We start from the raw sequence: 25,461 nt of genomic DNA, 5'->3' as shown, positions 1-25,461 counted from the left end.
TATAAAAATGATTTCTGAGACAAAAACATTATTTTCTTTTTGTGAACTTTTCACTAAAATAGGATATTTTTTTTGCTTATGGAACATTTTAATAAATATTAATTTTATAAAAGAAATCTCGAAAAATTATGAATACTTTTCTACATGACAACATTTTTTAAATGTTGATGAAATTTCGAAACTAGATTTATTTAAGTTTCTAATATTTTTCATAACAGGAATAAATTTTTTTAATGTTGAGTTTTAGAATATTTGAGAAAACTTAAAATTTGGAATATATTTTGTATTTTTTATTTGACATAAAAATAAAAATGAAGAAGCAGAAAATAAAAACGAAACAGAAATAGAACACTGAAAAAACAAAAACGGTTCGGCCCAGTCCTGGGCGACCTGTGCGTACCTTCAACTATTTGTTGCCATGTGCGACAAATAAGGTGCTCGCAATACATGGGCAGGATAATTATTGGGTTGGCTTTGTTGGGCTGGAGTGCGCCTGGCCCAATTGCGGAATTCTGGACAAACTTTTTGTCTTTTCTAGTGGAGAGACGCACAAAAATTTAATACCACCTCGGATAAAATAAATCTTTTCAATGGTGAACAGATGAAAATATTGGCGAAACACACCTCGCTTTATTAGTAGGTATAGATAAATAGATCATAAAATTTAGGTACTGTTATGAACCCATTCACATTTTATCCTTGCATAATACCTACCGTATTCTAACTTCTCCATGACTTATACCCCCGATATAATCTGTAACATCATCAAAACAAGAGAACTATGTAATAGAAAACACAATATGTCTAGTACAAAACAATATGTAGTGATTTGAATAAAAATCACACTTTTGTAACTCAAAAAATCATCCAAATCCTGATATTTTTCACAAAATCAAGTCAACTATCATCCAAATCATCCCAAAGGTTTTACTTGGCACAAACACTAATTAAAATATAAAACACAATCATAACAGTAGCAATAATTGTGTCAATACACCAAAACAGAAAGTAAAGCAAAAAATAAAGATAACTATTGGGTTCACTCCCAACAAGCGCTATTGTTTTACGTCCCTAGCTAGGTGTAAGGCATTGTTTCAAGTATTGTCATCTTTAGTTTTTACCACCCTAGATGGGATTTTCTCAAAGCCTGGAGGTTCCTTACACTTCCCATTAGTTTCAAAGAAAGAAGCAATTTTATTATCTAAGGTATAGAGCCTCTTGATGCAAATGGTAAGAAGGGAATTCATGCGATTGAGATTTGCACTAAGGATTTTGAGTGATTCATTAGACTTTTGCAACTCAACCATTCTTTTTGCATATCCCCCAATTTTTCTAAGATTTGGATTCCTTCTTGAGTATAATTGAATCCCTTTTATGGGGGTGGAGTTCCTACCACCCCCTCTATTATTTCACAAGTAGTATTAGATTCACTTTCAATAAAATTCCCTTTAGCGGCAAAATCCAGAAGTTGTTTATTAGGCATAGTGAGTCCCACATAATTTTTTTGAAGAAAGATTTTTATGTCACCTTTTGTGGTACATATACGATAAGATTCCATTATTCTATAGCAAGCATCTTCTAGATTTTCTCCTTGTTTCTATTGTAAGTAAATAATTTCAAAATCAGGAGAGAGAGGGGAGGAATGGTAGCACTAGACATAGTGACAAAGCAGGTAAACGAGCAAATCAACGAAGTAAAATATTTTTGTGTTTTTGATTTTTGTGAGAAGTGGAGGGAGATGAAAAAAGAGAGGCAAATAAAAACTAGAGCAAGTAGATGATAGTTTGAGTGAAGTTACTTGATAGGATTTGATGATGTCTCCCCGGCAACGGTGCCAAAAATTCTTCCTGCTACTTGTAAACTGCGTTGGTTTTTCCCCTGAAGAGGAGGCGTGAAGTAGTACAGTAGAGATAAGTATTTCACCCAGTGAGAACCGAGGTTTATCGAACCAATAGGAGAATCACGCAAACCCTCATGAACAACACTTACACACACGAAAGCAAATACTTGCACCCAATGCGGGCAAGAGAATCCCCTTGAACTCGTTACTTGCAAGGATCAAATCTTGTATAGGTAGATAGATAAATTGCAAAACAAAATAAAAGTAAATAAATTGTAGCAAGGTATTTTGTGTTTTATAATATGATAAAAGTAGACCCAGGGGCCACTGTTTTCACTAGAGGCTTCTCTCTCGAACACATAGTATACGATGGGTAAACAAATACTGTCGGGTAATTGATAGAAATGCGCATAGTTATGATGTATTCATGGCAATGATCACACATATAGGCATCATGTCCATGACGAGTAGACCGACTCCTGCCTACATCTATTACTATTACTCCACCAATCGACCGCTATCCAACATGCATCTATAGTATTAAGTTCTTGACAAACAGATTAACACTTTAATCAAGATGACATGATGTAGACAAAGTAAACCTAATCAATATGAATAAACCCCGTTGTTTAATCCTTAGTAATAACAATACAATACGTGCCTTGATACGTCTCCGTCGTATCTATAATTTTTTGTTGTTCCATGCCAATATTCTACAACTTTTATATACTTTTGGCAAATTTTTATACTATTTTTGGGACTAACATATTGATCCAGTGCCCAGTTCCAGTTCCTGTTTCTTGCATGTTTTTTGTTTCACAGAAAATCCATATCAAAACGGAGTCCAAATGGGATAAAAACTAACAGAGATTTTTTTTGGAATATATGTGATTTTTGGGAAGAAGAATCAACGCGAGACGATGCCCGAGGGGGGCACGAGGCAGGGGCGCACCCTGGGCCCTTGTGGACACCCGTAAGGCGGTTGGTTCCCTTCTTTTGTCGCAAGAAAGCCAGTATCCGGGTAGAAATCGTGTTAAAATTTCAGCCCAATCGGAGTTACGTATCTCCGGGAATTTAAGAAACGGTGAAAGGGAGAATCTGGAACGCAGAAACAGAGAGAGACATAGAGACATATCCAATCTCAGAGGGGCTCTCGCCCCTCCGCCGCCATGGAGGCTATGGACCAGAGGGGAAACCCTTCTCCCATCTAGGGAGAAGGTCAAGGAAGAAGAAGAAGAAGAAGGGGGCCCCTCTCCCCTCTCTCCCGGTGGCTCCGGAACGCCGCCGGGGCCATCATCGTCACCGCAATCTACACCAACACCTCTGTCATCTTCACCAACATCTCCATCACCTCCCCCCATCTATCTACAGCGGTCCACTCTCCCGCAACCGCTGTACCCTCTACTTGAACATGGTGCTTTATGCTTCATATTATTATCCAATGATGTGTTGCCATCCTATGATGTATGAGTAGATTTTCGTTGTGCTATCGGTCTAGTAAAGTAGTCAATTGCTTAGGGATAATTTCGCAACTCCTACCACAACTTTTCCACACTTTCTACACTAACTTTATTGCTTCTTTACCTAAAACAGACCCTAGTTTTTATTTACGTGCTCTTTATATTCTTGCAAACCTATCCCGTTACACCTACAAAGTACTTCTAGTTTTATACTTGTTCTAGGTAAAGCGAACGTCAAGCATGCGTAGAGTTGTATCGGTGGTCGATAAAACTTGAGGGAATATTTGTTCTACCTTTAGCTCCTCATTGGGTTCGACATTCTTACTTATCGAAAGAGGCTACAATTGATCCCCTACTTGTGGGTTATCATGCCTCTCTACCCTTCCTGTCACTGGGTGAGGACACCGTAAGATTGAACCCACTATAAAGCACCTCTCCCACTGAAGATAAATCAATCTAGTTGGACGAACCAAACAAATAGATCGGAGAGAAATACAAATCTATCATAATCATTGCTACCTCTTGAGCACTGCGTTGGTTTTCCCTTGAAGAGGAAAGGGTCATGCAGCAAATTAGCGTAAGTATTTCCCTCAGTTTTTAAGAACCAAGGTATCAATCCAGTAGGAGATCACGCTCAAGTCCTGCGCACCTACACAAACAAATAAGAACCTTGCAACCAACGCGATAAAGGGGTTGTCAAGCCCTTCTCGTCCACTTACGAGAGTGAGATCTGATAGATATGATAAGATAATATTTTTGGTATTTTTATCATAAAGAGAAATAAAAGATGCAAGTAAAATAAATGACAATGGAAATAACTAAGTATTGAAAGATTAATATGATGGAAGAAAGACCCGGGGGACATAGGTTTCACTAGTGGTATCTCTCAAGAGTATAAGTATTATGGTGGGTAAACGAATTACTGTCGAGCAATTGATAGAATTGAGCATAGTTATGAGAATATCTAAGTATGATCATGTATATAGGCATCACGTCTGAGACAAGTAGACCGAAACGATTCTGCATCTACTACTATTACTCCACACATCGACCGCTATCCAGCATGCATCTAGAGTATTAAGTTCAAGAGAACAGAGTAATGCTTTAAGTAAGATGAGATGATGTAGAGGGATAAACTCATGCAATATGATATAAACCCCATCTTTTTATCCTCGATGGCAACAATAGAATACGTATCGGTTCCCTTTCTGTCACTGGGATCGAACACCGCAAGATTGAACCCAAAGCTAAGCACTTCTCCCATTGCAAGAAAGATCAATCTAGTAGGCCAAACCAAACTGATAATTCGAAGAGACTTGCAAAGATAAACCAATCATACATAAAAGAATTCAGAGGAGAATTGCTACCTCTTGAGCACTTGCGTTGGTTTTCCCTTGAAGAGGAAAGGGTGATGCAGCAGAGTAGCATAAGTATTTCCTTGAGTTTTTGAGAACTAAGGTATCAATCCAGTAGGAGGCCATGCACGAGTCCCTCGCACCTACACAAAGAAAAAAAATACTCGCAACCAATGCGATAAGGGGTTGTCAATCCCTACACGGTCACTTACGAGAGTGAGATTTGATAGATATGATAAGATAATATTTTGGTATTTTTATGATAAAGTTGCAAAGTAAAATAAAAGGCAAAGGAAATAACTAAGTATTGGAAGATTAATATGATGGAAGATAGACCCCGGGGCCATAGGTTTCACTAGTGGCTTCTCTCAAGAGCATAAGTATTCACGGTGGGTAAACAAATTACTGTTGAGAAATTGACAGAATTGAGCATAGTTACGAGAATATCTAGGTATGATCATGTATATAGGCATCACGTCCGAGACAAGTAGACCGACTCCTGCCTGCATCTACTACTATTACTCCACACATCGACCGCTATCCATCATGCATCTAGAGTATTAAGTTCATAAGAACAGAGTAACGCTTTAAGCAAGATGACATGATGTAGAGGGATAAACTCATGCAATATGAAGAAAACCCCTTCTTATTATCCTCGATGGCAACAATACAATACGTGCCTTGCTGCCCCTACTGTCACTGGGAAAGGACACCGCAAGATTGAACCCAAAGCTAAGCACTTCTCCCATTGCAAGAAAGATCAATCTAGTAGGCCAAACCAAACTGATAATTCGAAGAGACTTGCAAAGATAACCAATCGTACATAAAATAATTCAAAGAAGATTCAAATATTCTTCATAGATAAACTTGATCATAAACCCACAATTCATCGGTCTCAACAAACACACCGCAAAAGAAGATTACATCGAATAGATCTCCATAAGAGAGGGGGAGAACTTTGTATTGAGATCCAAAAATAGAGAAGAAGCCATCTAGCTAATGACTATGGACCCGTAGGTCTGAGGTAAACTACTCACACTTCATCGGAGGGGCTATGGTGTTGATGTAGAAGCCCACCGTGATCGATGCCCCCTCCGGCGGAGCTCCGGAACAGGCCCCAAGATGGGATCTCGTGGATACAAAAAGTTACGGCGGTGGAATTAGGATTTTGGCTCCGTATCTGGTAGTTTGGGGGTTCGTAGGTATATATAGGAGGAAGGAGTACGTCGGTGGAGCAACAGGGGCCCCACAAGGGTGGAGGGCGCGCCTGGGAGGGGGGGGGGGGTAAGCGCGCCCCTACCTCATGGCCTCCTGGTTGATGTCTTGACGTAGGGTCCAAGTCCTTTGGATCATGTTCGTTCCGAAAATCACGTTCCCGAAGGTTTCATTCCGTTTGGACTCCGTTTGATATTTTTTCTGCGAAACCCTCAAATAGGCAAAAAACAACAATTCTGGGCTGGGCCTCCGGTTAATAGATTAGTCCCAAAAATAATATAAAAGTGTATAATAAAGCCCAATAATGTAGCATGGAACAATAAAAAATTATAGATACGTTGGAGACGTATCAAGCATCCCCAAGATTAATTCCTAATCGTCCTCGAGTAGGTAAATGATAAAAACAGAATTTTTGATGTGGAATGCTACTTGGCATAATTTCAATGTAATTCTCTTAATTGTGGTATGAATATTCCGATCCGAAAGATTCAAGACAAAAGTTTAATATTGACATAGAAATAATAATACTTCAAGCATACTAACTAAGCAATTATGTCTCTTCAAAATAACATGGCCAAGGAAAGTTATCCCTACAAAATCATATAGTCTGGCTATGCTCCATCTTCACCACACAAAGTATTCAAATCGTGCACAACCCCGATGACAAGCCAAGCAATTGTTTCATACTTTTAATGTTCTCAAACTTTTTCAATCTTCACGCAATACATGAGCGTGAGCCATGGAGATAGCACTATAGGTGGAATAGAATGGTGGTTGTGGAGAAGACAAAAAGGGAGAAGATAGTCTCACATCAACTAGGCGTATCAATGGGCTATGGAGATGCCCATCAATAGATATCAATGTGAGTGAGTAGGGATTGCCATGCAACGGATGCACTAGAGCTATAAGTATATGAAAGCTCAACAAAAAGAAACTAAGTTGTAACATCCCAAATTTTCAATTTGGAATGTTATACAATAGATCATCACTGCATATCATATTTCTTTGCATTTTGGGTTGATCCTAGAAATTCTACGCAACTCAAGGACCCTCGGAGAGAGTTGGGGATTTCGTTATTTTCATATTTGTGTTTTCTCAAATTTTGAAAATAAGATCATTTGATTTTATTTATTTTATCTTCAATTATTTCTATTACAAAAATATGAGAGGGAATAAAATGACTTCCCCAAAATAAAGAAATATTGAGGATTTAAATAAAAAAATCAAATAAGGTTTTATTCTGGAGTTTTTCGTGGTTTTATTTGAATTTAGGAAAAATTGCACGTTTTCAAAAATTGCATTTAGGGCCAAGAAAATGTTCATCCTGTTCTAAATATTTTATTTAGACGGTGAAAATTTTTTGTGGCAAATTTTAGAGTTTTATTTACTTTTCTAGAATTTTCTTAGTTTCGGCGAAATTGTTTTAAAAAAAACCCCGTGCCCGACTGGGCCAAAGGCCCAGCTGAGCCAGGCCGGCTCGCCAGGCCACCGCCTCCCTCGCCGAGCTGCTGCCGGACTCGGGGAGACCGAGCCGGGCACGCCTCCGCCGCCGACCCCCTCCCCAAGCAAGGCCGCCCCCTCTCTTAAATAGCCACCCCGGGACCCCCCTGGGAGCCCCGAGTCGCCACCCGCGGCCGCCCATGCAGCCCCGCCGCCCCGCCGCCGCCGCCCCACCGCCGCTGCTGCCCACTGGAAGCCCCGTCGGAGCCCCGCCGGACCGAGCCGAGGTAGCCGCCCCACCGCCCGGTTTTCTAAGAAAAACCGATTTGTTTTTTAGAAAACCCTAGTTTTCATTTTTTAAATAGGTCGGTTTTTTTCCGGTTTATTTATCTAGCGAGCGTTCGCTCGTCTGTTCGTTTTAACGAACGTGTTCATCGTTTAGTTCCAGAAAACGAACGTTCGTTCGTTATTCTGTTTGTCGTTTTTCTTTTTCTCGGATTATTCCGCGATTATTTCTGATTGCGATTTCTGATCCGATTTTCGTTCTAGTTTAACTTTACGCTCGTTTATCGGAATCAGGCGATTCAAGCGCCTAGAGTTTCGCCTTGAAACCCTCTTTTCGTTTAACCAACTCAAACAAGTTTTTGCCTCAGTAAAATTTGAGCTAGATTCAGATTAGTAAACGGAGCTTGTTTCGTTTGCCGTTTGTGTTTCATTGCTTCGTTTGATTTGATTCTTTTTGCCAACCGAAGTTCTTAAGTTGAACTATCTGGTTAGATCTCTTATTCGAGTTTTAATTGTGCACTAGATGAGTACTTATTGTATGCTTGTTTGTTTGCGATAGAGTACCCGGAGTGCGCCGCTTGCTACTTCAAATCGCTAGGTTTTGCGAATCATCAGCAAGGCAAGTAACACTTTGATCATACCTCCTACTACCCAGTTTTATTGCATTAGATCAATCCTCACACCATTGGATGATTAGGATCTAATTAAATTGTGGGTTTGGGAAGTAGATGAGGTAGTACCTATTACCTGTTTTATTATCAAACCTTTGGGAGTTACTTCTACGTTTGCTTATTATGCCATGCTATGCTAGTAGACGTGGATTGGGTGAGTGTATCCATGACAAATGTGAGATTGCTAAATTAATGGTTTATCTAAGGTGGCAACTTAAACACACATCTGGGTGGATTGAGGCACCTGGGTATTCCAGCGATTGCCTGTTTTTCTTTTGGACCACCACCCAGGCTCAAAGGGAACATGAGATTATTCATACTAGAAACTTCCGTGTGCAGCCACAAGCTACTATGGGCTCTAGCATAGTTAACTAAGTTGTGCAAACTCTTACAGTGGTAGACTAGCAGATGTAGGGGATGTAGGTTGGTACGGTCTACCCGTTCGTAAGGTGCAAACGCTTTTGAAAGACTATGTCTCGGTCATCCGTTTCTCAAACATCATGTAGTGCGAGAATCCCAACGGAGGAGATCGAGTCTTGTGGGGAAAAGTGCGCAAACCTCTGCAGAGTGTATAAACTAATCATGGTTAGCCGTGTCCCCGGTTATGGACATCTTGAGTATCTAGTACTTGGATTAACATGTGAATCTCATCATGTTACTCTAAATTTATTTTGTTTGGTTTTTATGATAATGCTTAATTGGGATTGAGAGGGTGTCTACACTCTCAATGTTTAACAACTACCATGATAGTTAAATAAAATTTATTCCTTTGCAGTAGGGAAAAATTGGCTTTACGCAAAACTGTAACCATAGAGCTTTCCACCAGCCAAATATGCATGTAGTATAGTCTTATTCTTTCATTGCTCTCTATGTGTTATATTGCCAGCATATTCCATGTGCTGACCCGTTTCGGGCTGCAACGTTCATGTTGCAGACTTTCCAGACGACGAGTAAGGCGCCTTTAGGTCGTGGTTCTATACTCAGTGGTGCCGTAGGAGTTGATGGACTCACTTATCTTCCAAGCCTTCCGCTGTTATCCTTATTAGATGGCCTTAAGCCATATTTATTGTAATAAGTTCTCTTTTGAAACACTCGATGTAATAAGTGTGTGATTGCTACTCTGTTATAAATCCTTCATGTACTGTGTGGTGTCAGCATTACTGATCCAGGGATGACACCGGAGCACAGAGATTGGACCGTTTGAGGTCTGGTCGCTACATAAGTAGGTGTGCATCCAACTTGCTTGCTCACGAAGACCTAGGGCATTTTGAGGAAGCCCATCGTTGAAATATACAAGACAAGTTCTATAATGAAAAATTTCCACTAGTATATGAAAGTGATAACATAGGAGACTCTCTATTATGAAGATCATGGTTCTACTTTGAAGCACAAGTGTGGAAAAAGGATAGTAGTATTGCCCTTTTTTGGGCCTTCTTTTTTTGGCCTTTTTGGGACAATACTCTATGAATGATGATCATCACACTTCTATTTATTTACAACTCAATGATTACAACTCGATACTAGAACAAAGTATGACTCTATATGAATGCCTCCGACGGTGTACCGGGATAGCAATGATGCATGAGTGACTTATATGAAAGAATTATGAATGGTGGCTTTTCCACAACTAAAATGTCAACTACATGATCATGCAAAGCAATATGACAATGATGGAGCGTGTCATAGTAAATGGAATGGTGGAAAGTTGCATGGCAATATATCTCGGAATGGCTATAGAAATGCCATGATAGGTAGGTATGGTGGCTGTTTTGAGGAAGGTATATGGTGGGTGTATGATACCGGCGAAAGGTGCGCGGTATTAGAGAGGCTAGCAATGGTGGAAGGGTGAGAGTGCGTATAATCCATGGACTCAACATTAGTCATAAAGAACTCACATACTTATTGCAAAAATCTATTAGTTATCGAAGAAAAGTACTACGCGCATGCTCCTAGGGGGATATATTGGTAAGAAAAGACCATCGCTCGTCCCCGCCCTCCACTCATAAGGAGGACAATCAATAAATACATCATGCTCTGACTTCTTAACATAACGGTTCACCATACGTGCATGCTACAGGAATCACAAACTTCAACACAAGCATTTCTCAAGTTCACAACTACTCAACTAGCACGACTCTAATATCACCATCTCCATATCTCAAAACAATTATCAAGTTTCAAACTTCTCATAGTATTCAACACACTCATAAGAAAATTTTGTTATTAATCTTGAATGCCTAAAATAATTAAAGAAAATTACCATGCTATTTGTAGGACTCTCAAAATAATCTAAGTGAAGCATGAGAGAACAATGGTTTCTATAAAACAAATCTACCACCGTGCTCTAAAAGATAGAGCAAAAACTATATAACTCAAAAGATATAAGTGAAGCACATAGAGTATTCTAATAATTTCCGAATCATGTGTGTATCTCTCAAAAAGGTGTGTGCAGAAAGGATGATTGTGGAAAACTAACAAATAAATACTCAAATAATACAAGACGCTCCAAGCAAAACACATATCATGTGGTAAATAAAAATATAGCTCCAAGTAAAGTTACCGATAGAAGTAGACGAAACAGGGGATGCCTTCTGAAGCATCCCCAAGCTTTGGCTTTTAGGTGTCCTTAGATTATCTTGGGGGTGCCATGGGCATCCCCAAGCTTAGGCTCTTGCCACTAATTGTTCCATAATCCATCAAATCTTTACCCAAAACTTGAAAACTTCACAACACAAAACTTAAAGTAGAAAATCTCGTGAGCTCCGTTAGCGAAAGAAAACAAAACACCACTTCAAGGTACTATAATGAACTCATTCTTTATTTATATTTGTGTTAAAACTACTGTATTACAACTTCTCTATTGGTTTATAAACTATTTTACTAGCCATAGATTCATCAAAATAGGCAAACAACACACGAAAAACAGAATCTGTCAAAAACAGAACAGTCTGTAGTAATATGTAGCTAACGCAAGATATGGAACCCCAAAAATTCTAAAATAAATTTCTGGACGTGTGGAATTTATCTATTAATCTTCTTAAAAAATAATTAACTAAATATCACTTTCCAAATAAAAATGGCAGCAGTTCTCGTGAGCGCTAAAGTTTCTGTTTTTTACAGCAAGATTAAAAGGACTTTTCCCAAGTCTTCCCAACGGTTCTACTTGGCACAAACACTAATTAAACACAAAAAACACAACCAAAACAGAGGCTAGATAAATTATTTATTACTAAACAGAAGCAAAAAGCAAGGAATAAAAATAAAATTGGGTTGCCTCCCAACAAGCGCTATCGTTTAACGCCCCTAGCTAGGCATAAAAGCAAGGATAGATCTAATTATTGCCATCTATGGAAGGCAATCCATAAGTGGCTCTCACAATAGATTCATAAGGTAATTTAATTTTCTTTCTAGGGAAGTGTTCCATGCCTTTTTAACGGAAATTGGAATCTAATATTCCCTTCCTTCATATCAGTAATTGCACCAATCGTTCTAAGGAAAGGTCTACCAAGAATAATAGGACATGAAGGATTGCAATCTATGTCAAGAACAGTAAAATCTACGGGCACATAATTCCTATTTTAAACAATAAGAACATCATTAATTCTTCCCATAGGTTTCTTAATGGTGGAATCCGCAAGGTGCAAGTTTAAAGAGCAATCATCAAAATCACGGAAACCTAACAAATCACACAAAGTCTTTGGAATCGTGGAAACACTAGCACCCAAATCACACAAAGCATAGCACTCATGATCTTTAATTTTTATTTTTATTGTAGGTTCCCACTCATCATAAAGTTTTCTAGGGATAGAAACTTCCAACTCAAGTTTTTCTTCATAAGATTGCATTAAAGCTTCAACGATATGTTTAGTGAAAGCTTTATTTTGACTATAAGCATGAGGAGAATTTAGCACGGATTGCATCAAGAACATACAATCTATCAAAGAGAAACATAATTAAATTCCGTGAAATCCAAAATAGTGGGTTCATTGATAGATAACGTTTTAATCTCTTCAATCCCAGTTTTAACAATTTTAGCATCAAGATCTAAAGACTCCGAATTTTTGGAACGCCTTCTAGGTAAAGGTGGCTCATCTTCAGCCCCATCATTATCAAGATTCATATTGAAAAACAAAGATTTAATAGGGGATAAATAAATAACTTTTAGATCTTCATCCTTATTATCATGAAAACTAGAAGAACACGCTTTCACAAAACAATCTTTCTTAGCACACATCCTAGCGGTTCTTTCAGCACTCATCAGTGGAAATTCTCATGGCTTTGAGAGACTCATTGATATCATGCTTAGGTGGAATAGGTCCAAGTTTCAAAGAATCAACATCAAGAGAAATTCTATCAACTATCCTAGCCAACTCAACAATCTTAAGCAATTTTTCTTCAATCAAAGCATTGAAACTCTTTTGCGAAGTAATAAATTCTTTAATATTAGATTCAAAATCAGAGGGCATCTTGTTATATTTTCCATAAGAATTGTTGTAGGAATTACCATAATTATTAGAGGAATTACTAGGAAACGGCCTAGAATTAAAATTACCTCTATACGCGTTATTACCAAAATTGTTCCTACCAACAAAATTCACGTCCATAGATTCATTATTATTCTCAATCAAAGTAGACAAAGGCATATAATTAGGATCAGTAGGAGCACTCTTATTAGCAAATAATTTCATAAGTTCATCCATCTTTCCACTCAAAACATTGATCTCTTCAATTGCATGCACCTTTTTACTAGTAGATCTTCCAGTGTGCCATTGAGAATAATTAACCATAATATTATCTAGGAGTTTGGTAGCTTCTCCTAAAGTGATTTCCATTAAAGTGGCTCCCGCGGCCGAATCTAAAAGATTTCTAGAAGCAAAATTCAATCCGGCATAAAAATTCTGTATAATCATCCAAAGATTCAAACCATGTGATGGGCAATTACGTATCATTGATTTCATCCTCTCCCAAGATTGTGCAACATTTTCATGATCAAGTTGCTTAAAATTCATAATATCATTTCTAAGAGAGATGATCTTAGCGGGAGGAAAATACTTAGGGATAAAAGCATCTTTGCACTTATTCCATGAATCAATACTATTTTTAGGCAAACACAAAAACCAGGCTTTAGCACTGTCTTTAAGAGAAAACGGAAATAGCTTCAATTTAACAATATCATTATCCACATCTTTCTTATTTTGCATATCATACAAATCAACAAATTAGTTTAGATGGGTAGCGGCATTTTCACTAGGAAGGCCAGAAAACGGATCTTTCGTAACAAGATTCAGCAAAGCAGTATTAGTTTCACAAGAGTCAGCATCAGTAAGAGGAGCAATCGGAGTGCTAATAAAATCATTATTGTTGGTATTGGCAAAGTCACACAATTTAGTATTATCTTGAGCCATCGTGACAAGCAAGCAATCCAACACACAAGCAAACAAGAAACGGGAAAAAAGGCAAATAGAGGAAGAGAAGGGGAACGGAGAGAGAGGGAGAGAGGAAAAGAGGGCAAAGAAAACGGCAAGGGTGAAGTGGGGGAGAGGAAAACGAGAGGCAAATGGCAAATAATGCAATGCGAGGGATAAGAGTTTGTGATGGGTACTTGGTATGTCTTGACTTGACTTCACTTGACTTGGCGCAAATCTCCCCGGCAACGGCGCGAGAAATCCTTCTTGCTACCTCTTGAGCACTGCGTTGGTTTTTCCTTGAAGAGGAAAGGGTGATGCAGCAAAGTAACGTAAGTATTTCCCTCAGTTTTTGAGAACCAAGGTATCAATCCAGTAGGAGATCATGCTCAAGTCCTGTGCACCTACACAAACAAATAAGAACCTCCCAACCAACGCGATAAAGGGGTTGTCAAGCCCTTCTCGGTCACTTACGAGAGTGAGATCTGATAGATATGATAAGATAATATTTTTGGTATTTTTATGATAAAGAGAAATAAAAGATGCAGGTAAAATAAATGGCAATGGAACTAAGTATTGGAAGATTAATATGATGGATGATAGACCAGGGGGCCATAGGTTTCACTAGTGGCTTCTCTCAAGAGCATAAGTATTATGGTGGTAAACGAATTACTGTCGAGCAATTGATAGAATTGAGCATAGTTATGAGAATATCTAGGTATGATCATGTATATAGGCATCATGTCCGAGACAAGTAGCCCGAAATGATTCTGCATCTACTACTATTACTCCACAGATCGACCGCTATCCAGCATGCATCTAGAGTATTAAGTTCAAGAGAACAGAGTAATGCTTTAAGTAAGATGACATGATGTAGAGGGATAAACTCATGCAATATGATATAAACCCCATCATTTTATCCTCGATGGCAACAATACAATACGTATCGGTTCCCTTTCTGTCACTGGGATTGAACACCGCAAGATTGAACCCAAAGCTAAGCACTTCTCCCATTGCAAGAAAGATCAATCTAGTAGGCCAAACCAAACTGATAATTTGAAGAGACTTGCAAAGATAAACCAATCATACATAAAATAATTCAGAGGAGAATCAAATGTTGTTCATAGATAATCTGGATCATAAACCCATAATTCATCAGATCTCGACAAACACACCGCAAAAGAAGATTACATCGAATAGATCTCCAAGAAAATCGAGGAGAATTTGTATTGAGATCCTAAGAGAGAGAAGAAGCCATCTAGCTAATAACTATGGACCCTAGGTCTGAAGTAAACTACTCACACATCACCTGAGAGGCCATGGAGTTGATGTAGAGGCCCTCCATGATCAATGCCTGCTCCGGTGGAGCTTCGGAAAAGGCCCCGAGATGGGATCTCTTGAGTACAGAAGGTTGCGGCGGTGGAATTAGGTTTTCGTGGTGCTCCTGGATGTTTGGGGGGTACGTGGATATATATAGGAGGAAGAAGTACGTCGGTGGAGCAACGGAGGGCCCACGAGGGTGGAGGGCGCGCCCAGGGGGGTGGGCGCGTCCCCTACCTCGTGCCTTCCTCCCTTGTTTCTTGACGGCCACTCCAAGTCTCCTGGATCACGTTCGTTGAGAAAATTACGTTCCCGAAGGTTTCATTTCATTTGGACTCTGTTTGATATTCCTTTTCTTCGAAACCCTAAAATAGGCAAAAAACCATCAATTTGGGCTGGGCCTCCAATTAGTAGGTTAGTCCCAAAAATGATATAAAAGTGTAGAATAAAGCCCATTAACATCCAAAATAGATAATATAATAGCATGGAGCAATCAAAAATTATAGATACGTTGGAGGCGTATCAATCATGCATAATAAAGTTTAGAAAGACTCAATTACTTTCAATGAATAATCTGATCATAAACCCACAATTCACCGGATCCCAACAAACAGACCGCAAAAGAAGTTTACATCGAATAGAACTCCAAGAAGACCGAGGAGAACATTGTATTGAAGATCAAAGAGAGAGAAGAAGCCATCTAGCTACAAGCTATGGACCTATAGGTTTGTGGTAAACTACTCACGCATCATCAAAAGGCAGAAAGGATGATGTAGAGGCCCTCCGTGATCGATGCCCCCTCCGGCAGAGTACCCGATAAGGCCTCTAGATGGGATCGCGGAAGAACAGAAGATTGCGGCTGCGGGAAAGTGTTTCCCAATATTTGAGAATTTATGGAAGAGGAATTGGGTCAGATGGAGCCACATGGGGCCCACAAGGTAATAGGTGCACCCTACCCCCTGGGCATGCCCTGTTGCCTTTCCATCTCCTCGTTTTTCCTTGATGTCTACTACGCAACCTTCTTCTTGTAAACGTTGTTGGGCCTCCAAGTGTAGAGGTTTGTAGGACAGTAGCAAATTTCCCTCAAGTGGATGACCTAAGGTTTATCAATCCGTAGGAGGCGTAGGATGAAGATGGCCACTGGAGAGGGATTGCCCCCTCCAGCAGGGTGCCGGAACGAGTCTAGATTGGTTTTCGATGGCTACAGAGGCTTCTGGCGGCGGAACTCCCGATCTATTGTGCTCCCCGAATTTTTAGGGTATATGGGTATATATGGGAGGAAGAAGTACGTCGGTGGACCTCCGGGCTGTCCACGAGGCAGGGGGCGCGCCCAGGGGGGTGGGCGTGCCCCCCACCCTCGTGGGCAGCCCGGGACTCTCTTGGTCCAACTCTGATACTCCGTGGGCTTGTTCTGGTCCAAAAAGAAGTTCCGTGAAGTTTCAGGTCAATTGGACTCTGTTTGATTTTCCTTTTCTGTGATACTCTAAAACAAGGAAAAAACAGAAACTGGCACTGGGCTCTGGGTTAATAGGTTAGTCCCAAAAATAATATAATAGTGTTTAATAAAGCCCATAAACATTCAAAATAGATAATATAATAGCATGAAACAATCAAAAATTATAGATACGTTGGAGACGTATCAGCATCCCCAAGCTTAATTCCTGCTGGTCCTCGAGTAGGTAAATGATAAAAACAGAATTTTTGATGTGGAATGCTACCTAACATATTTCTCTAAGTAATTCTTCTTTATTGTGGCAAGAATATCCAGATCCATAAGATTCAAGACAAAAGTTTAATATTGACATAAAAATAATAATACTTCAAGCATACCAACTAAGCAATTATGTCTCTTCAAAATAACATGGCTAAAGAAAGCTATCCCTACAAAATCATATAGTCTGGCTATGCTCCATCTTCATCACACAAAGTATTTAAATCATGCACAACCCCGATGACAAGCCAAGCAATTGTTTCATACTTTTGATGTTCTCAAACTTTTTCAATCTTCACGCAATACATGAGCGCGAGCCATGGACATATTACTATAGGTGGAATAGAATGGTGGTTGTGGAGAAGACAAAAAGGAGAAGATAGTCTCACATCAACTAGGCATATCAACGGGCTATGGAGATACCCATCAATATATATCAATGTGAGTGAGTAGGGATTGCCATGCAACAGATGCACTAGAGCTATAAATGTATGAAAGCTCAACAAAAGAAACTAAGTCGGTGTGCATCCAACTTGCTTGCTCACGAAGACCTAGGGCACTTTAGGAGGCCCATTGTTGGAATATACAAGCCAAGTTCTATAATGAAAATTTCCCACTAGTATATGAAAGTGACAATACAAGAGACTCTCTATCATGAAGATCATGGTGCTACTTTGAAGCACAAGTGTGGAAAAAAGGATAGTAGCATTGTCCCTTTTATTTTTTTTTTATTTTTTTTTGGCCTTTCTTTTTTTATTTGGCCTTTCTTTATTTGGCCTTTCTCTTTTTTTTTCTTTTTTTGGCCTTTCTCTTTTTTTGGGACAATGCTCTATTAATGATGATCATCACACTTCTATTTACTTACAACTCAAGAATTACAACTCGATACTTAGAACAACATATGACTCTATGTGAATGCCTCCGGTGGTGTACCGGGATGTGCAATGACTCATGAGTGACATGTATGGAAGAATTATGAACGGTGGCTTTGCCACAAATACGATGTCAACTACATGATCATGCAAAGCAATATGACAATGATGAAGCGTGTCATAGTAAACAGAATGGTGGAAAGTTGCATGGCAATATATCTCGGAATGGCTATGGAAATGCCATGATAGGTACGTATGGTGGCTGTTTTGAGAAAGGTATATGGTGGGTGTATGATACCGGCGAAAGGTGCGCGGTATTAGAGAGGCTAGCAATGGTGGAAGGGTGAGAGTGCGTATAATCCATGGACTCAACATTAGTCATAAAGAACTCACATACTTATTGCAAAAATCTATTAGTTATCGAAGCAAAGTACTACGCGCATGCTCCTAGGGGGATAGATTGGTAGGAAAAGACCATCGCTCATCCCCGACCGCCACTCATAAGGAGGACAATCAATAAATACATCATGCTCCGACTTCTTAACATAACGGTTCACCATACGTGCATGCTACGGGAATCAAAAACTTCAGCACAAGTATTTCTCATATTCACAACTACTCAACTAGCATGACTCTAATATCACCATCTCCATATCTCAAAACAATTATCAAGTATCAAACTTCCCGTAGCATTGAATGCACTTCATATGAAAGTTTTTATTATATCCCTCTTGGATGCCCATCATATTAGGACTAATTTCATAACCAAAGCAAATTACCATGCTGTTTAGGAATCTCAAAATAATATAATTGAAGCATGATAGATCAATTATTTCTATAAAATAAAACCACCACCGTGCTCACTAGAGCAAATGACAAACTACTCCAAAAGATATAACTGCAGATCAATGAGTAGTCGAATAATTATGAAACTATGTGAAGACTCTCTAACATTTAAGAATTTCAGATCTTGGTATTTTATTCAAACAGCAAGCAAAACTAAATAAAATAAAATGATTCTACAAGCAAAACCCATATCATGTGGTAAATAAAAATATAGCTCCAAGTAAAGTTACCGATGAACGAAGACGAAAGAGGGGATGCCTTCCGGGGCATACCCAAGATTAGGTTCTTGGTTTTCCTTTAATATTACCTTGGGGTGCCTTGGGCATCCCCAAGCTTAGGCTCTTGCCACTCCTTATTCCATAGTCCATCGAATCTTTACCCAAAACTTGAAAACTTCACAACACAAAACTTAACAGAAAACTCGTGAGCTCCGTTAGCGAAAGAAAACAAAACACCACTTCAAGGTACTGTAATGAACTCATTATTTATTTATATTGGTGTTAAACCTACTGTATCCCAACTTCTGTATGGTTTATAAACTCTTTTACTAGCCATAGATTCATTAAAATAAGCAAACAACACACGAAAAACAGAATCTGTCAAAAACAGAACAGTCTGTAGTAATCTGTAACTAGCGCAAACTTCTAGAACCCGAAAAATTCTAAAAAAAATTTCTCGACGTGAGGAATTTATCTATTAATCATCTGCAAAAATAATTAACTAGATAAAGCTCTCCAATAAAAATGGCAGCAATTCTCGTGAGTGCTAAAGTTTCTGTTTTTTACAGCAAGATCAACAAGACTTTCCCCAAGTCTTCCCAACGGTTCTACTTGGCACAAACACTAATTAAAACATAAAAACTCTATCATAAAAGATGCTAGATAAATTATTATTACTAAACAGGAGCAAAAATCAAGGAACAAAAATAAAGTTGGGTTGCCTCCCAACAAGCGCTATCGTTTGACGCCCCTAGCTAGGCATGATGATTTCAACGATGCTTACATAAAAGATAAGAATTGAAACATAAAGAGAGCATCATGGAGAATATGACTAGCACATTTAAGCCTAACCCACTTCCTATGCATAGGGATTTTGTGAGCAAACAACTTATGGGAACAATAATCAACTAGCATAGGAAGGCAAAACAAGCATAGCTTCAAGATTTTCAACACATAGAGAGGAAACTTGATATTATTGCAACTCCTACAAGCATATATTCCTCACTCATAATAATTTTCAGTAGCATCATGAATTAATTCAACAATATAACTATCACATAAAGCATTCTTTTCATGATCTACAAGCATAGAAATTTTATTACTCTCCACATAAGCAAATCTATTCTCATCAATAGTAGTGGGAGCAAACTCAACGAAATAACTATCATGTGAGGCATAATCCAATTGAAAATTAAAATCATGATGACAAGTTTCATGGATATCATTATTCTTTATAGCATACAAGTCATCACAATTATCATCATAGATAGCAACTTTGTTCTCATAATCAATTGGAACCTCTTCCGAAATAGTGGATTCATCACAAAATAAAGTCATGACCTCTCCAAATCCACTTTCGTCAATATAATCATCGTAAATAGGAGGCACGCTTTTATCATAATAAATTTTCTCATCAAAACTTGGGGGACAAAAAATATCATCGTCATCAAACATAGCTTCCCCAAGCTTGTGGCTTTGCATATCATTAGCATCATGGATATTCAAAGAATTCATACTAACAATATTGCAATCATGCTCATCATTCAAATATTTAGTGCCAAACATTTTAATGCATTCTTCTTCTAACACTTTGGCACAATTTTCCTTTCCATCATACTCACGAAAGATATTAAAAAGATGAAGCGTATGAGGCAAACTCAATTCCATATTTTTTGTAGTTTTCTTTTATAAACTAAACTAGTGCTAAAACAAGAAACAAAAAGATTCGATTGCAAGATCTAAAGATATACCTTCAAGCGCTAACCTCCCCGGCAACGGCGCCAGAAAAGAGCTTGATGTCTACTACGCAACCTTTTTCTTGTAGACGTTGTTGTCCCTCCAAGTGCAGAGGTTTGTAGGACAGTAGAAAATTTCCCTCCAGTGGATGACCCAAGGTTTATCAATCCGTAGGAGGCGTAGGATGAATATGGCCACTGGAGATGGATTGCCCCCTCCGGCAGGGTGCCAGAACGGGTCTAGATTGGTTTTCGGTGGCTACGGAGGCTTCTGGCGGCAGAACTCCCGATCTATTGTGCTCCCTGAAGTTTTTAGGGTATATGGGTATATATGGGAGGAAGAAGTACGTCGGTGGACCTCCGGGCTGTCCACGAGGCAGGGGGCGCTCCCAGGGGGGTGGGCGCCCCCCACCCTCGTGGGAAGCCCGGGACTCTCCTGGTCCAACTCCGATACTCCGTGGGCTTCTTCTGGTCCAAAAATAAGTTCCGTGAAGTTTCAGGTCAATTGGACTCCATTTGATTTTCCTTTTCTGCGATACTCTAAAACAAGGAAAAAATAGAAACTGGCACTGGGCTCTGGGTTAATAGGTTAGTCCCAAAAATAATATAAAAGTGTTTAATAAAGCCCATAAACATCCAAAACAGATAATATAATAGCATGAAACAATCAAAAATTATAGATACGTTGGAGACGTATCGGTCCTCTGGTATCCCCTGAAGCTTCTAGGGTATATTATGTCTATAAAAAACCGTCAAAAAGTTTGATAGTGTTTGGACTCTATTTGGTACTAATTTTCTGGAAAAGCAAAGACAAGCAGAAAACAACAATTGGTTAATAGGTTAGTTCTCAAAAATGATATAAAATAGCATAAAATGCATATAAAGTACCCAAGATTGATAATATAATAACATGAAACAATAAAAAACTATATATATGTTGGAGACGTATCAGGGAGGTTTGAGCATTTTTATGTCTGATTGAAATCCTTGAGTGTTGTCTAAATCGGGCGCGCGCGATGGTTAACTCCTAACCTCCTCCCTAGGGGCATGCGAGTAGTACTTTTCTTTGAGGGATAATAAACTTTTACCATAAGTATATGAGTTCTTTATGACTAATGTGAGTTAATGGACTATACATACTTTCACCTTTCTGCATATTGCTAGCCTCTTTAGTACCATGCACTTCCCTTTCTCACCTCGAGAGTTGCATGGTGCAACTTCGCTGGTGCATCCAAATGTTCTTTTCATAAATTATATAGTAGTATGCAGTGCTGAGCTAGAAGAAAATTTTTGGGGGGCAAAGGCAAATTTTCCCCCACCTAAGCCCTCCCATAAATAAATTATTCATTAATTGGTTCCAATATGGGGATGGGGGCATTGGCCCCCTCAGCTAAATAGCTCAACCTCTACTAGTATGTTGGTATGTTGACACCCTTACCCAAAGACTCCTTCTGTGAGGACCTTCTTTTCCTCAACAAAATAACCCAAGTGAGGAGTGCCTGGATGACCACTAGTATAGCAACAACCACACCCAAAATTATCTTCTTCTTTTCTTCTCCTTCTTGTCATCTGCATACATCCAGACATTATTATTAAAAATCAAAATTTAGATTATAAGAAGTAGTAGTATTCAATATTTCATTGTGCTATCACCTTACCTTTTCATGTGTTGGAGGAGAATGTGGCAAAATTTTGCATTGGCTCGCCATTCAAAAACTTGTAAAGGTGAAATTGGTAGCTACACCACGGCAAGGCAGACCTCTGACCTAGCCATTCGGTCAAACTGCTGGCAGACCACAAATCATCGAGACAGTCTCCACACTCTATAGGCATAAACTATGGTACACATTGCGCCAAGCCGTAGGCAGTGTACTTGGTGCCATCTATGTTGATCTCCTCGACTGCAGTGGCGAACCTCTCAAACATGTTTGCTGCCATGCCAGCTACACCAGCAATGCTTGCAATTATTTTGGTGTCAAGTGCCTTGCCTTGCATGGTGTTAGTACCAACATGTTCCACTGATATGTTGCCCACTCGTTATATCCACTTGATCATGTTGCCAGAAATTTGAAGTGTGCAAAGATCGAAAATGAGGGTTACTTCCTTTCTCAGCACACAAGCAACTTGTGCCTTTCTTTGGACCCCCTTGGGTCAAATCAATAAATTTTGGCTGAAATACTACCCTCGAAGACTGTTGCAACCCTCTATACTTGTGGGTCATCACTATCCAAAGCAAGAACAGTGTGGGTCACTCTTGAAGCACCAAGGGCCTTTTCATCGTCAATGATGGGAATCTTAGTTCTTGGTTCATCACCTGCACATTTGAAATAAATCCATGTTATGGTACCCAAGACATCAGAATAATAAGATGGAGAGTAGAATATTGTTGAAGTAGACTATTACAATTGGAGAGAAGCAAAATCTATCGGGGAAGAGCTGAAGAGAAAATATGAGTTGTAAAATTAAACTTATTGATACGTTTTTTAATAAATTATATACTAGTATGCAATGGAAGAGCTAGAAGAAATTTGTTGGGGGGCAAAGGCTAATTCCCCCCATCTAAGCCCTCCCATAAATAAGTTCTTCATTAATTGGTTCAAATAGGGAGGGGGCATTGGCCCCCTCAGCTAAATAGCTCGACCTCTACTAGTAAGTTGGTATGTTGACACCCTTACCTAAAGAATCCTTCTTCTATGATGACCTTCTTTTCCTCAACAAAATAACCCAGGTGAGGAGTGCCTGGATGACCACTAGTACAGTGGCAACCACACCCAAAATTACCTTCTTCTTCTTTTTCTTCTCCTTCTTCTTGTCATCTGCATACATCCAGGTAGTATTATTCAAAATGAAAATTTTAGATTATAAGTAATAGTATTCAATATTTCATTGTGCTATCAGCTTACCTTTTCATGCGTTGGAGGAGAATGTGGCAAAATTTTGCATTGGCTTGCCATTGAAAAACTTGTAAAGGTGAAACTGGTAGCTGCACCATGGCAAAGCAGACCTCTAGCTTGACCAACTGTTGAAACTGCTGGCAGACAACAAATCATCAAGGCAATATCCACACTCTACATGCATCAACTCTGGTACACACTACACCAAGTCATAGGCGGTGTACTTGGTGCCTTCTACGTTGATCTCCTCGACTGCAGTGGCGAACCTCTCAAACATGTTTGCTAATAAATTACGATTCATGTGTGTCTCTCCCAAAAGGTGTGTACATCAAGGATGATTGTGGTAAACTAAAAAGTAAAGACTCGAATCATACAAGACACTCCAAGCAAAACACATATCATGTGGTGAATAAAAATATAGCCTCAAGTAAAGTTACCAATGGACGAAGACGAAAGAGGGGATGCCTTCCGGGGCATCCCCAAGCTTAGACTTTTGGTTGTCCTTGAATTTTACCTTGGGGTGCCTTGGGCATCCCCAAGCTTAGGCTCTTGCCACTCCTTATTCCATAATCCATCAAATCTTTAGACTTAACTTGAAAACTTCACAACACAAAACTCAACAGAAAATCTCATGAGCTCCGTTAGTATAAGAAAACAAACCACCACTTAAGGTACTGTAATGAACTCATTCTATATTTATATTGGTTTTAAACCTACTGTATTCCAACTTCTCTATGGTTCATACCCTCCGATACTAGCCATAGATTCATCAAAATAAGCAAACAACACGCGAAAAATAGAATCTGACAAAAATAGAATAGTCTATAGTAATCTGTAGATTTCGAATACTTCTGTAAACCCAAAAATTCTGAAATAAATTGGTGGACTTGAGGAATTTGTCTATTAATCAACTGCAAAAAGAATCGACCTAATTGCACTCTCCAGTAAAAAAGGCAGCAAATCTCATGAGCGCTAAAGTTTCTGTTTTTTAGAGCAAGATCGCAAAAACTTCCCCCAAGTCTTCCCAAAGGTTCTACTTGGCACAAACACTAATTAAAAGCATAAAACCACATCTAAAGAGAGGCTATATCAATTATTTATTACTAAACAGAACCAGAAATCAAGAAACAAAAATAAAATTGGGTTACCTCCCAACAAGCGCCATCGTTTAACGCCCCTAGCTAGGCATAAAAACAAGAATAGATCTAGGTATTATCATCTTTGGTATGCAATCCGTAGGTGGCTCTCATAATAGATTCATAAGGTAATTTAATTTTATTTCTAGGAAAGTGTTCCATGCCTTTACTTAACGGAAATTGGAATCTAATATTCCCTTCTTTCATATCAATAATTACACCAATGGTTCTAAGGAAAGGTCTACCAAGAATAATGGGACATGTAGGATTGCAATCAATGTCAAGAACAATGAAATCTACGGGCACATAATTCCTATTTGCAACGATAAGAACATCATTAATCCTTCCCATAGGTTTCTTAATAGTGGAATCCGCAAGATGCAAATTTAAAGAACAATCATCAAATTCATGGAAACCTAACACATCACACAAAGTTTTTGGAATCGTGGAAACGCTAGCACCCAAATCACATAAAGCATAGCATTCATGATCTTTAATCTTAATTTTAATAGTAGGTTACCACTCATCATGAAGTTTTCTAGGGATAGAAACTTCTAATTCAAGCTTTTCTTCATAAGATTGCATTAAAGCATCAACGATATGTTTGGTAAAAGCTTTATTTTAACTATAAGCATGCAGAGAATTTAGCATGGATTGCAACAAGGAAATACAATCTATCAAAGAGCAATTATCATAATCAAATCCCTTAAAATCCAAAGTAGTGGGTTCATTGCTATGTAAAGTTTTGACCTCTTCAATCCCACTTTTATTAATTTTTGCATCAAGGTCTAAAAACTCCGAATCATTGGGACGCCTTTTAACTAAAGTTGACTCATCTCCAGTCCCATCATTATCAAGATTCATATTGCAAAACAAAGATTTAATAGGACACACATAAATCACTTTTATATGTTCATCCTTATTATCATCAAAACTAGAAGAACACGCTTTTATAAAGCAATCCTTTTTTGCACGCATCCTAGCGGTTCTTTCTTTGCACTCATCAATGGAAATTCTCATGGCTTTGAGAGACTCATTGATATCATGCTTAGGTGGA

This window comes from Triticum urartu, chromosome 5A (assembly GCF_056163025.1).
Source record: "Triticum urartu cultivar PI428250 chromosome 5A, HENAU_Tu73, whole genome shotgun sequence".
In the NCBI taxonomy this organism is placed as follows: domain Eukaryota; kingdom Viridiplantae; phylum Streptophyta; class Magnoliopsida; order Poales; family Poaceae; genus Triticum; species Triticum urartu.
The sequence above is the reverse complement of the archived record's forward strand: the minus strand, read 5'-3'. Positions refer to the sequence as shown.